Source organism: Parasteatoda tepidariorum, chromosome 8 (genome assembly GCF_043381705.1).
Source record: "Parasteatoda tepidariorum isolate YZ-2023 chromosome 8, CAS_Ptep_4.0, whole genome shotgun sequence".
In the NCBI taxonomy this organism is placed as follows: Eukaryota; Metazoa; Arthropoda; class Arachnida; order Araneae; family Theridiidae; genus Parasteatoda; species Parasteatoda tepidariorum.
This window is the reverse complement of record NC_092211.1, coordinates 67,287,064-67,301,079: the sequence shown is the minus strand read 5'-3', so window position 1 is coordinate 67,301,079 and position 14,016 is coordinate 67,287,064. Positions and strand designations below refer to the sequence as shown.

The following is a 14,016-nucleotide window of genomic DNA, read 5'->3' as shown; positions in this document are numbered from 1 at the left end:
ACTCCGTGGAATGAACTCAATATATATATATACTGAAAATCCTTTTCGAGAGAAAAATAACAATTGTTGTTAACAACAAAACAACTTAGCACGGAGAGAAACAAGCACGGAAAAATAAAAACTATTTACAGCACAAAACTGGAACCAAAATAACATTCTCTGATAGAATATTTTGATCAAGTTATTGATCTATTAAAGTAAGCAACTTATTAAGTAGACTCGAACCGAACTCTAATCGATCTCCATACGTCTTACCTAAATGAAAAGTTCACAAAGCATTTCGACATCAAACTTAAATTAGATTTTGAGTTCTGGCACTAAGTCAACATTAGACTTAACATCATTAAATTTTTCTTTCCCTCAACTCTTACGTACCAACTTGTTTCGTTATACCAACTTGTTTACGATTTAATTCAAGCAAGAAAAATGTCTTTTCTTAGCAGCAAAATGCTTATCTAAGGTTCGTTTAGCACGGAAAAATTGTTTTTCGGGCGAAACGAAAAATAATTGACAGTCATGGATATCATTATAAAAATTAGAAATTCATTTTTTCCTCACTTTCTTTTTTTTATTCTTAAAAACAGAACAACGGTTATGTATTAATTAAAAATACGTAATTTTTTAAAGAACTTTCCTGATACGAGTGAAATTGCTTCAAGATAGTACTTCGCTTTTTTTTGGAGGTATTGAGGGTTTTTACACTTTATTTTTCTAAAATTTAAATACCATAAATTTTACTAATAATAAAATTATTTAAGCAATAAAATCAATCATAAAAAACAGGTCACTATGTCTTGATTAACAAGGAGACGCTTAGAATTTACAAGAGATTTTTCCTATATATATCTTTCTCATTTCCAACTCTCGTTTCAAATCTTCCTACGATTTATTTTCCTTTAATCATTACTTTCTTTTCTTTTTATGCTGATTTTCCTTTCTTCCTACTTTGCTGTTATCTTTTAATACCATATCCCTTTTGGACAAACGCTTTTTTCCAGAGCCCATGAACGAAAATACAATTTATACGAAACATAGTAAACTAGGTAATTATAAAGGAAAATTATACTATAGAATAAGAATGGCCTGACTAATTTAAACAAGCAAATTATGCCAACAACAAACAAGATACCTAGATGGTGTGCTGCTTAGATATGCGACAATACATGAAAACCATGAAGCAACATGTGAATTGACTGACAAAATGTATGAAAGTGAAAAAAAAAAAAGTTAGTAAATAAAAGAAATAAGTAAATAAATAAATAATAAAAAACATGAGAAAATGAGGTAGCGTTGAGGTAGCGCAATTTGTACTGCAAAGAGCAGGGTTGTAAAAACCAGTTTTTCCCCCAGATAAAACAGAACCTACTGGGTTTTTTTTCATGGTTTTATTGGATTTTTCAAAACAAATTGTGCTTTTACATAATTTTTTCCCTTCATATTTAGAGTACTAAGCAATTAATATATTTAGAGCAAGCCTTGCTGCAATAATAAATACAATTAACTTAATTTGTGTTAATTTAGCTATATTTTAAAAGTATCATTTGAAACTGTGCGTAACAAGACAGGTGTGGGAAAATAGCAATGAAAATACATTTTTATAAATAAATTAATTTCCCACTTCATTGAATTGTGGTTTTAAAAATCTTCCACATTGTATCTTGCTCTGACAACAGTTTGAATAGTATTGTGAGTTAGTATCTTAAATTTTTATGAGAATACCTTGGTACATTATTTGCAATTCAAATAATACATGTTTCACAAAAGGTTCATGAAATTTTTTTTAAGCACAGTAGACAATAGAAATAATCGAAATATAAATATTTGAATGTATGAAGTTTGTATTTCACTCTATTATAAACTTTATGTTTAGAATTGATTTGCTAGTAAAAAAAAATACAATTATGAAAAAACCCACCTTGGTATTTTTGGGTTGGGTAAAATCATAACAACCCTGGTAATGTGTCAATTGGGAAGAGATGGCTAGTGCTTCTGTAACATTTATTTTGTACCTGTTTTTAAAGCAACATGTAATTTTGAAAGATCGGCCAAGAAACACAATCTTAATTTTCTACTTTGCTTATACGCTAAATACCGGAATCGTTTCTTAGTTAGATTTTCGATCTGTCCTCCCTATTAAGGGATATATCAAAGCAAATGAGGTCTGTTCATTTGAAACATATAATTATGACAAACATGGTTTTGTATTGTAACAGATGTACTACTCCGTGGAATGAACTCAGGCTATTTCATAATGTTGACACAACATTTGAAACGATATTGGAATATCTTCTGTTGTTCAACATTTAGTAGTCACGCTGTTGATCTTCAAAGTAAACATAAATAGAGGATTAGACTAAACGAACGATAAACAATGTTGTTAAAACAGGTAATGATTCTCTACTTTAACGACATTATTGATGTTTATCGTTGCTTAATTCACCACAAGCAACTGTAGTGAACAACAAGTTACCACAAACACAACTGAAGGGCATGCCTAAGTCAGCTGTATGTTTAAGAGAAGGTTTATTATTATTTACTTTGTCAAAGCTCCGGATAAAGTAGTTTGCAAAGGGCACTTGATTGATAGCTACGATAGATAATGTTAAGAGATTATTGGTGAAGTTATGTGCAAAATTAAGGGTTGCCAAAAGCCGATTAAAATAGGCCGCCAGTCGCGCCTTATTTCGTCTTAAATACACCCCATATGCATTTTATTATTATTATTTTTTAATAAATATGAAAGTAATATGAATATATTTTATACTATTCAGAAAAATTACGCTATTTGACGCGTGTTTCTTAAAATTATTTCTCTATTTTATAAAATAAATCTTGTGATGTTTACCGTATTTTGAAAAATGCTTCTGCCTCACAATATTGATAAACAATTTCTAATATCGTTTAAAACTTTCAATTTTAAAAAAATATGGCCACTGTTAAAAAAGGCTAGAACTGGCTATTGGTCAGCAGAAAGATGTTTTAAATTTGTGCTACTCCGCCCTTTAATTATAATAAATTCTACTAATTCTAAAATTTCAACAACCTTAGTATTCATAAAAATAATCTACTGATTGTCTAAAGTAAGAACTCTTCTAGCCATTCGTCTGGACTCGTTTCGGTGACTATAGTAACGAGGTTTAACTATTTCAAGTAGGTAATCTTTTAGGGAAAAAAAGGGAATAGTTTTCTTCGGTCTATTGTGTTCGCCCGAGAGGGAAAAGAAGCTATCCTCCCTGAAATGCGCTATTCTTGTTTCCATAGCAGCAGACGACGACCTCAGACTTTATGGCGGGGGGAGTTCTTACCGTAGACACACTGTAACTTCATTTCTATACCCATACCGTACGTCCATTCATTTACAGCTAGAACTAAATCTGAAGAGAGCTTTGAATCTAAAATTTGTATTAGGATGTCTCAAATTTAGAACAATAAATAAATGATATTTAAAGACATATCTGGTTAATTTAAAACCATCTATCACATTTTGGTACTTTATACCAAGACTCCAATAATTAGCCTTTAGAACAGAAAAGAAGTCCTAAAAAGCATTCCGCAGAACCTTGTATTTTGTGGGAGGATGACAGGGGTTCCGAGAGTTAGGATATTTTTGACCAGTAATAATAATATTTATATCCAATCAATAATCCATTTAATAATTTAGTTGTTTGTATGAACTTTATATAAAACGCAAATGAGAAAAAGTAACAAACTTCAAAATAAACATTTTTTTTCCAATGACAATGTATTAAATAAATTATAAATAGGATATGCATTTATAAAAATTTCATAAGTGTTTTTCTTTGAGCTCTTCAATTTAAAATAAAATAACTAAATTCAAGAATAAAAAATACGTTTTTCTGATAACTATTCTCATCATTAATAACAGTTCTTTTTTAAAAGCCACAATTCAGCTTATTTTATTGATTTTCAGTATACGCATACACCAAGAATAAATTTCGAATATTAAATATTTCGTTCTACACATTAAATAGTGGTCCTTTTTTTTCAGTTAGAATATACGCAGATGCTAATGAACTTTTTTTTCTTATAATGCCGGGGTTCAACCAAAAGAAGCTCGATCATTTAGGGTTTCATAGCCGAAAAACAATCGCGAATCGTTGCTTGCGTCATTAAGTCATTTTTCATGTCTCTCGTCTGCCATGTTATTCTACGGAGAATTATATACGAAAAACAATCTGTTATTAACTATTATGCAGAAATATTTTCTGTTTCATTTTATTCATTAAAATATCTTTTATGAAGCTTAGTCACCGAAATACAATTTTTTAAAGATTTAAATATTTCTTTAACTTTGTCAAACTTCACCAAAGCTATTAATAGTAGCCTTGAATAAATTATAAATTTAATTAAAACATTAAAAATCCAAAATTTGCTAACTAAACTCTATAAAATATGTTTTAATGATTAAAATGAATCAAAAAATATTCCAAAGTAATAATTTGGGATTACTAAATAGGAAACTGTTTTTATATAATTCTCTATAGATTAACATGGATGACTGGGAAAATATAATTTGACTCCAGCACATACTTAAAACAAAAGAATAAAAAATGAAGTTTATTAATAACATCTCCACATTTTATTCAAACATATTGGAGGAAAAACGCAGATTTGAATTCCAAGCCGAGACAGCTGGTGTAAGCATCTGAAGCTTTAAGAATGAATAGTTTTCTATTCCAGGAATGCAGTCGCAGTTAAAGCCTTCTAAATCAATTACTAAACACTTTTAATGCATCCGAACTTTCTTCTCCTCCATTCATGATGAACCCAGTGAAGAGTAAACAAAGCTAAAACCAGTTAAAGAAGACGGTCACACGTCCAATTTTGTTATTGGACGGATTTTGTTTTGCATTCGTGAATAGAATACCTCATGTAGGTTGTAACAGCTACACTTGAAAGTAACGTGTTAAGGCTAATACGATACAAAACAATATCTGTTACAACACCGGCTTTCCTGTATTATTTATTTTATTAATTATTTGTGTCTCTTATTAGAACTTTCACGTATTAGTAAATATATACAACACAGCCGGTTAAACGGGGGGGAAAATTCCATAAAAGCTTATAGTTGATCAAATTTTAAAGCAATAATAATCAATAGTAACGGGTGTTATCAGTTATTAAACGTCTACTTAAAGTTTGCGTTATACTGTAAATATTTCCTATCATAATAACATGAAAATAGGCAGCTTTACTCATTTCAGCGTGATTTTATATTTTAATAGTATTTTAAAAATCGAAATTTGCGGGAAAAAAAAAGAAAAGAAAACACTATTTTGGACATTCAAATGTCAAATCACAAAAAATTAAAAAAATACAACACTTAATGTTAAATTAGATCTAAAAAAAAGCATGGGATTGAAGATCAGACAAATTTGATATTTAAAACTTTGGTGTTGACAAATCATTCTTGCACATTCAATTTTAAATCATGCCTTAGAATTAATTAAAATTATTGATAACAAAAATCTAGTTACAACAAGAAATACCCTTTCTTTTGCTTACAAAGTATTTCCCGGTAAGGTATCTTTTTTCTCTGCTAGACAACGTATTCATAGAGCAAAGAAAATGTGATAATTTAAGTATTACGAAAGCACTTAAGGTATTTTTAAGCAAGGAGGTGAAGGTGCATACGCAATGTTTACTCACTTAAGATATTATTAGTTAATATAAATTCTCGTCAACATCAAGAATTCTAAAAGAATTGCTATAATAATTTGATTTGAAAAACAAATTATAAAAAATCCAACGTAGCAGAAGAATAGAAGGATTTACGATTAGCAAATTTTAGCTGACTAGGGAGATGGGAGTACAAAACTACCCAAGATGCAATATCTGAATGGCTTTAGTGGAAGTAATAGTTTATAACAATCGCATAATACATTAAGAAAAATGCGTCAATTTTTGAGGCACAATTGTTACAACCATTAAATGCTTATAAAACTAATAATAAAATTCAAAAATAAAAAACAATTTTTTTAAAAAAAAAAGTAAAGAAATTAAATGATTTAAAATAAAAATCCTTACAAATTTAGGAAGTAACATGTTACTTGAGAAACAGCTACCATTCCGTAACAGGTCCAAAATATCTTACAGAAAATAGCTATCTCTAATTGCAAATGCGTGCATGGAATAATACCTTGTGTAGGTATGTATTTGTAAATTCGTTGAAGCTCGAAGCCTAACTAGCGGATGCGCGCTTCTATTGAAGTTGTTTCACTCGCCGACGAGTTTGTTGACAATGTGTCTGGCCAAGGGCAATTACTTTATTATTTATAATCAGCCGGTTTTGAGATAAACAAAAGGAATTCACGAGAAACTGGTGTGAAGAACTGGTGGATAATGAGATATTTGCGAATTAAAATTTTGTAGAAAACAATATCATTAAATTGTGGTAGAGATAAACAACCAATAAGTAGTAGACTTGATATTTGCAGTTAGGCTAAGATTGTTTGTTTCTAACAATAGAATAATGATTAAATCAATTATCTTTTTTTAATTGCAAACCGTCTGAATGTTAATAGAGAAACTGATGTGATTAACTTTTAATCGAAATTTTTTAAAAATAAGCTTTGAACTAATTAAAACCGTTCTATAATTAGTAATTAAAAAAATTATTAATTCTCAAACACAAATAAATTCTTTCTAAAACCTAGAAAACGTTTTAAGAGTGTCACTTAACATTTTTTTATAAAAAAAAATCCATCGAATGTGAAGTTTTGACAGAACAGAATTTGCTAGTTCTCAATCGATCATTTTCTACAACCTGGAACACACATTAGCATAACATTTTGGGTTTAAAAAAAAAAAAAAAATCCCGCCAAATTGTGAGATTTGGCGGAATAAAGTTATGATCCAATTCTCTGTCAACCTTTATTCTAAGATTAAGAAAACTTTTTTTAACCTTAAAATTTAAAAATAAATAAATAAAAATAGATATCTCGTTTAATTTAAAAATTGGGCAGAATTAAGTTGTTCTCAGTCGACTATTTTCTAATACCTAAAGAAAATGTTTTCAGTGTCATTTAATATATGTTCTTCCAGTAAGTCCTTAAATTGACGAAAACACTATCAATCTTTATGAAAGATTGACAGGTTGAAGCACAATTTCCAACAATCTAATTTATAGCGTTTACTTTTTTTTTCTTTTCTTAAAAGGAGAAATAAAATAATTCTCTAACCAAATCGTTTAATTAAAAACCCACAAAACCATCGCGAATCATCATATTTTAACTGAACAAGATTAAAAGAATGCAAACAAAATGTTGAAGAATGACTATTTTAAAGCTATTTCAAAATGGAGAAATACATGACCAAGTATGTTAAACAGAGCCCTTTTAATTGAAACTTTTATCAGTCATTAAATATTTATCGCTTTCCAAAGGGGTCATTAATGCTGCGATTGTTGAAAGTTTCGGGAAGTTTTATGGTCTGTCAATGATATAGCTGTCTCTTTATTTAAATAGATTCGAAGAGATAAGCAGGTGGAATTGATCTGGCGCCATTCCTTTTCTTTTGCGTATTGGAGAAGATACACGAACCATTCCCAAGTGTGACATTTTTCTTTATTTCTTTTTAAGAAAAAGAAAAAATCATAGGAGGATTCTCAGGAAAAAAAAAGACCAAATAGGTAACGTTTCATGAAAGAGAAAAAGATCGAAATAGAAAAGTGAATTACCGATATCTTTAGTGCAGCAGTTTCCAAATGGTGACGGAACCTTGGGCTTCTGTGCGAGGTTCAAGAGGGTTCCGAGAGTTTAAATTTTTGTTGTTGTCAGTTTTAATTTTTGAAACTTGAAATTATATTTATTTCAAAACAATAAACCATAATTTCTTTGATAGTTTGGTTATTTTAAAATAAAATGTCAGTAAAAATAGAAATGCATAGTTTATAAAAAATTGCATCTGTATTTCTCGTCGAACTTCAAAATAAATAGACCAAATTCAAGAATATTAAAGTGACCAAATCCAAGCTTTATGTCTCTGATTCTCAACGTTCATAAAAGAGTTCTTTTACGAAAACCAAAATTCTGCTTATTTCATTCATTTTCGGCTAATGTACAGGGGTCTGTTTAGAAGAAATTTGGATCAGTTAACGGACCCTTCACAAAATGATTTATCTTTTAATCGAACCCTACACAAATTTGTTTATTTTCATTATTGTTTTGTTAATCGAATAAACCCTTCCCAGCGGGGAAAAAATGAAAGAAGATGTAAACGAATTAAGTTTTGTCTTCGTCAGACTCTTCTTCCTTTAGTCGTCCGAAATGAATATTCTGCATTGAGCAGTATAGGCTAAATAACAAATATATGTATGTTGCATCTCTAACTTAGAAGCAGCAATTGCTATTTATTTTTTAAAATTTAATTTTTTTGTATTATAATTTTACAGTGTTGAGCATAATCTTGTATCTATTTACAATTTAAAAACTCACTGAATTTTTTTTTGTTGCAATAACAGGACCCTATTTGCACAATTTCATAAAAGCAGTAGCCTGGTTGAAAGAATGTGACTTAGCGTTTTTTTTTTTATATTCACAAATTTCGAGTAATTTTTTCACAATTTTACAAAAACAGGACCTTTCACAAAATGTCTGGACAGAACCCTGCTTAGTTACGAACGCTGTAATATGCGGGATAGGGTTATCACAATTTCGTATCGTTCGATTACAAAAATTAATTTAAAAAGTACGCAGAGAGATTTTGATTACTCGGTAATCAATTATTTACAATTACTATTCTGACCTTGATTTGAAGTATAATCATATGATCTAGGAGTCTGAAAAATCACAAGATACAATTACATTGCTTCTTGCCGTTGCCATTCAAAATATTAAGAATCGAAAAAAAATTATTTTTGATATAAAACTATCTTTTGAAATGTATCGAAAGAAAAAAAGAAACAAAGTTTCATAAAATATACAAGTTGCAGATGACAATGATTAAGTAATCATTGTATTTACGGTTTATATCATATGATACCTGCATGATTACTTGTCGTAATTTTGAGAGAAGATAAATTTCCTTTTGCGATAAAATCGCTTCAAATTCTACTTAAAGTCGTGAGTAAAAGTTTTAAAATTGAATTTAAATTCACGATGCATACAATAGAAATGGAATTAGAGAGTTTTAAATTTATAAATTGCACTAACAAGGAAGGTTACCAGAAAAGTGTCACTTGACAATAGGATTGAATTTCTATTATTAACAGCTTCAACTGAATTTTCTATTAAAGACTACAACTTTTACATTGAAAACATCGCCAAATTATAAACACCTGGCAATATGGTTATTGAAGGTTGATTTAATTTCGTTATCGGAGACGTTAATATTTGCGCACATTTTGCGAAACTTCTACGAATCTTTACAAATATTTCTTACTTACACTAACACTATCAATAATTTATATCTCTGCAACTAAAGCGAAATAGATAAAAAAAAATTATATTATTTCATAAACAAAAACACCAGGGGTCTGTCCAGGCATTTTGTGAAAGGTTCCATTTTTGTAAAATTGTGAAAAAATTACTCGTAATTTGTGAATATAAAATAAACATTAAGTCACATTCTTTCAACCAGGGTCCTGCTTTTATGAATTAGTGCAAATAGGGTCCGGTTATTGCAAAAAACTTTTTCACGCAGTTTTTAAATTGTAAATAGATACAAGATTATGCTCAGCACTGTAAAATTATAATAAAAAAAACTAAATTTTCAGAAATAAACAGCAATTGCTGCCTCAAAATTAGAGATGTAACATACTAATATTTGGTATTTAGCCTATACCGCTAAATACCAAATGAAAATATGAACGCAAACTATTCATTTCGGACGAATAATGGAAGCATCTGCCGAAGACAAAACTTAATTCGTTTACATCCACCTTTCTTGTTTCGATTAACAAAACAATAATAAAGATAAACAAATTTGTGAAGGGTCCGAATATAAGAAAATTCATTTTGTGAAGGGTCCGTGAACGAAATTTCTTCTAAACAGACCCCTGCTAAAACTATTCAGCTTGATTTGCGAGTGACACTTCGGGTTTAAAGTGAGTTAAAGATAAAATTTGAAGGTTCCAACTGATTGGACAAAATGATGATAATTTCTACTTGTACGTTTAAAACTCATATCAGAACTTCAGTAGAGATTTAAGCGCTTTAGCTAGCTGTATAGTGTTCGAAATTTCGATTTCGAAATTCCTCCCACATACCATTAAAGCGATTTCATAAAAACGTAGTAAAAAAAATGTAAAATGCGGCGAGAAAGTTGAAGAAACTGATAAAATTACTCTACTGGTGAACAACATATATTTTAATGTGTTCAATTTCATTCGGTATAAAATCGAACACGAACTTTTGCTATCACTTAACAATTTTTGAAGCAATTGAAGTATTTAAACTTGAACTGGATAAAACAAGATCAGATCTCATTAGTACCTAAATAACAAATAAATTGCCTAATGGCAGTTTTCTACAGCTAATGTTCAACACAAATACCACAGCCAAAACAGGAATATAAACTTAATACTACTCAATAAAAGTGATAGTTAAGAATACTACGAAAAACCGCAAAGAATGAAAGCAGCGGATGACGACATTATGAATGTGAAAGTGAAAAATACGCCCACGCAAAAGCGCTCAAGTATTTTGTTATTTTCAAAGCAAGTCATTTACATTGAGTACAGGAAATGATTGCTGCTAGCAGTGAAATTTTGACATGAAAAGCTAGACAAATACTAATAAATTCTCGGAAAGATTTTATAGTTTGAATGAAGCAAGACAAGTTTAACAAATATAGAAATAATAAATAAAATCAACAAATAGTTATATTGAATTACGTTGATGTGAAAGGAAAAAGAATGAAACATTCCCCTAGGCCTGAAATTTCGCACACGCCACGTGGCGAGTCAAAAAAATGGCGACTAAATTGAATAATCAACCCGTCACTTTTTTTCTTTCGAAATTATTTAATGATGAAATTACATTAATGCAGAAAGACTCTGAAAAACAGAGTTTTTATTAAAGTGTGAATGTTTCCATTCAAAATTTTTTTTTTTTTTTATAATCTATCAATTTGTGCTATAAAATGAAAAAGGATCTATTGATATCGGTCACCGACTCCTTAAATTTGGGCCTGAGGAAAAAGTGTCTACTAAGTTATTTGAGTCTACCGGCCACTGGCTATTAACTGAAAATTTAATTTTCAGGTCTACATTTCTCTGAAATATACCGAAAAAAAATAACAATGAATAAATAGAAATAAAAACAAACTTTTCTTTACCCAATAGAAAAAAAAATCTTAACTTACACAAATTAAAAATCGTTTTATAAAAGTAACACTGTAGGTCAGTGTTCCCCAAACTTAAGACTTTTCTGTACCCTTTCTAAATTGTTCTTAACGCTGTGTACCTCTAAGAAAATTAATGTATTTTTTACTATACAAAAGTTGTACAAATGTTAAAAATCACATCCAGCTGTTGATGCCACAAATTATTAACTCTGCAAAAAATAGCCAATAGAAAAATATGTATTCGTAAATTTTCATGGCTTGCTTTGTTCTTTAATAAAAATGTTTGAAATTTTCATTTGTTACAAGATATTTCGCATAAGAACGCGTACCCCTGCTAAATTGTTCGCGTACCCCTGGGGGTACGCGTACCACACTTTGGGAAACACTGCTGTAGGTAGTCCTAAATTAAGTTAAGTAAGAGACAAAAACTCAATTACGATAGAAAGATTTATCATTGAAACACGTTTTTTCAATTAACGTGGAGCTGTTAATCATATTCATATTTCTTTAAAACTAAAGCTCCAATTTGATGATTTCTAAACATTAGGTGATAAAGCTAAGTATTTTTTTTTTATTTATAAGAACTCCAAACTTTTTATTAATTAAAAAAACAAGCATGAAGAACAAAAAAACTTATCTAGTGAAAATTGGTAAGCATTTTACTTATCTAGAAGTTTCGGTTGTGCCACCCTTATATGTTGCGCCAATTTCTTGCAATACTTAAGAATTTACACTTATTTATTACTTAAAAGAATATTTGTTTGAATTTGAAGATAAGAAAGCAAATATTAGGAGGATAAAAAGAAAACATCGTACACAGTAAGTGAGAAATTAAATATAACCCATAAAGTTAGAAAAATCAAGTAACAATATACCGAAATAAGTAACAGTATTATATATAGCCTTAAAATGGAATATCAAAAAAAATGCCTATTAAATTAAAAACAAATCCCTCGTAATTAAACATATACAATTATATTAAAATATTTATATTGAGAGAAAATTAGATATAATTTTTATTAAATTTTGAAATTAAATGTTATAATAAAAAAAGTAACGAAAGATTAAAGAAAACAAAACTGTTGTGAAACACGCACATAGTCAAACCGAACTCAGAAACTAACTTTCGCTTTTTAAATTAACTAGTCAGTTAAACACTAAGTTATTTCTGCATCAGCTATAAATCAACTAAAGCTCTTCATGTTATTTGTGACTAGAGCGGTCAACATCAGCATTTAAAATGTGTGATTGTTGTAAAAATGAGCTAGTACTATTTCTAGAAATTTCAGAAAATGTCCAAAATTTCATATATGCCCTAAAATTAAAACAATTTTATTTCTAAAAATTAAAAAAAAAGAAAAAAAAAATGATATGAACTAGTAAAAGTGTCAAAAATTATGAAAAATGCAAATGTGATTAAAATCGAGGCTTCAATAATAAGTAATGTTATATATCATTACTAATGTTATTAAGCTTTATATATTAAAAAAAAAAAAAAAAAAAAAAAAAAAAAAAAAAAAAAAAAAAAAAAAAAAAAAAAAAANAAAAAAAAAAAAAAAAAAAAAACGAAATTTATGTGAAATAAGAAAGGGTGGAGAAGTAATCAATTTTAGTAGAATTCTTAAAACACATATATGACTATAAAAACTCGTAAATCCACGGTTTTCAAAAATTGAATTTTAATATAAAATATGCAGACAAAAATTGTTTTTTTTTAAAAGTGCAATATAATTTATTTGATGTTAAAATACACATTAAAAAAGGAAACTATAGGTTAGAGTATAATTAAAACATGACTTTCATTAGCACTTAGAAAAACTGGAAAAATCAACGTTTTTCAATGAAGGAACAGTACCAATTAATGCATAAATTCATTCCCCCCCCCATGAACGTTAAAGAATGATTTGATGCTAAACAGCCCAAAAGAAAAAATAAATAAATAAAAATTTTAGTTACTACAAATTAGACTAATTTATAATATTAGGATTTGAAATGACCATTTAAATTCTAGGATTGGAAAATACGGATTAACGAGTTTTTAAGTACCAAATAATATAAACATTATGTTCCCATTAATGTTATACAATCATTTGACGCCGAAATTTAAACCTCAAAAAAAGAAAATTACGAGTACGAATATATTTTTAATTAACACTCTAGGATTTGTGAAATAGTGAAAAATATAATTTTAATTTTGCGAATTTGAGAAAAATCGAGTTGTTTCTCGTGATTATGTGAAAACTCACAAAAATTAGTGTTCTATTCAGATTATTAGTTGAAGGCCCTGTTCTAATGATAATCAAATCATAATTTCCTGAATCCAAAATTACCATGGAATTACCTGTTGTGTTGCGAGAAAAAAAAATTTATCGTTCAAGGAATAGTAGTAGAACTTTATTAACATCTCACTACAGATACACCATGGGATGGGCTCTTGGCGGCTGTTAGGTGTTCCGTAGAATTACCATCACAATTTTGATCCGCTACGGCAGTGTTTCCCAAAGTGTGGTACGCGTACCCCAGAGGTAAAGGAACAGTTTAGCGGGGGTACGAGTTCTTATGCGAAATATCTTACAACAAGCAAAAATTTCAAAAAATTTGATTTTAAAAAAAAGCTAGCTATGAAAATTTACGATTACGAATTTTTATATTGGCTATTTTTTGCAGAGTTAACAGTTAATAATTAGATAATTAATAATTGTCAACAAC

General features: G+C 29.0%; 1 protein-coding gene across 6 annotated transcripts in view; it reads right to left on the bottom strand.

The window, feature by feature from the left end:
- LOC107443613 (growth factor receptor-bound protein 14) overlaps positions 1–14,016 on the bottom strand; it is a 107,413-nt gene that overhangs the window by 46,583 nt on the left and 46,814 nt on the right. The window lies entirely within an intron of this gene.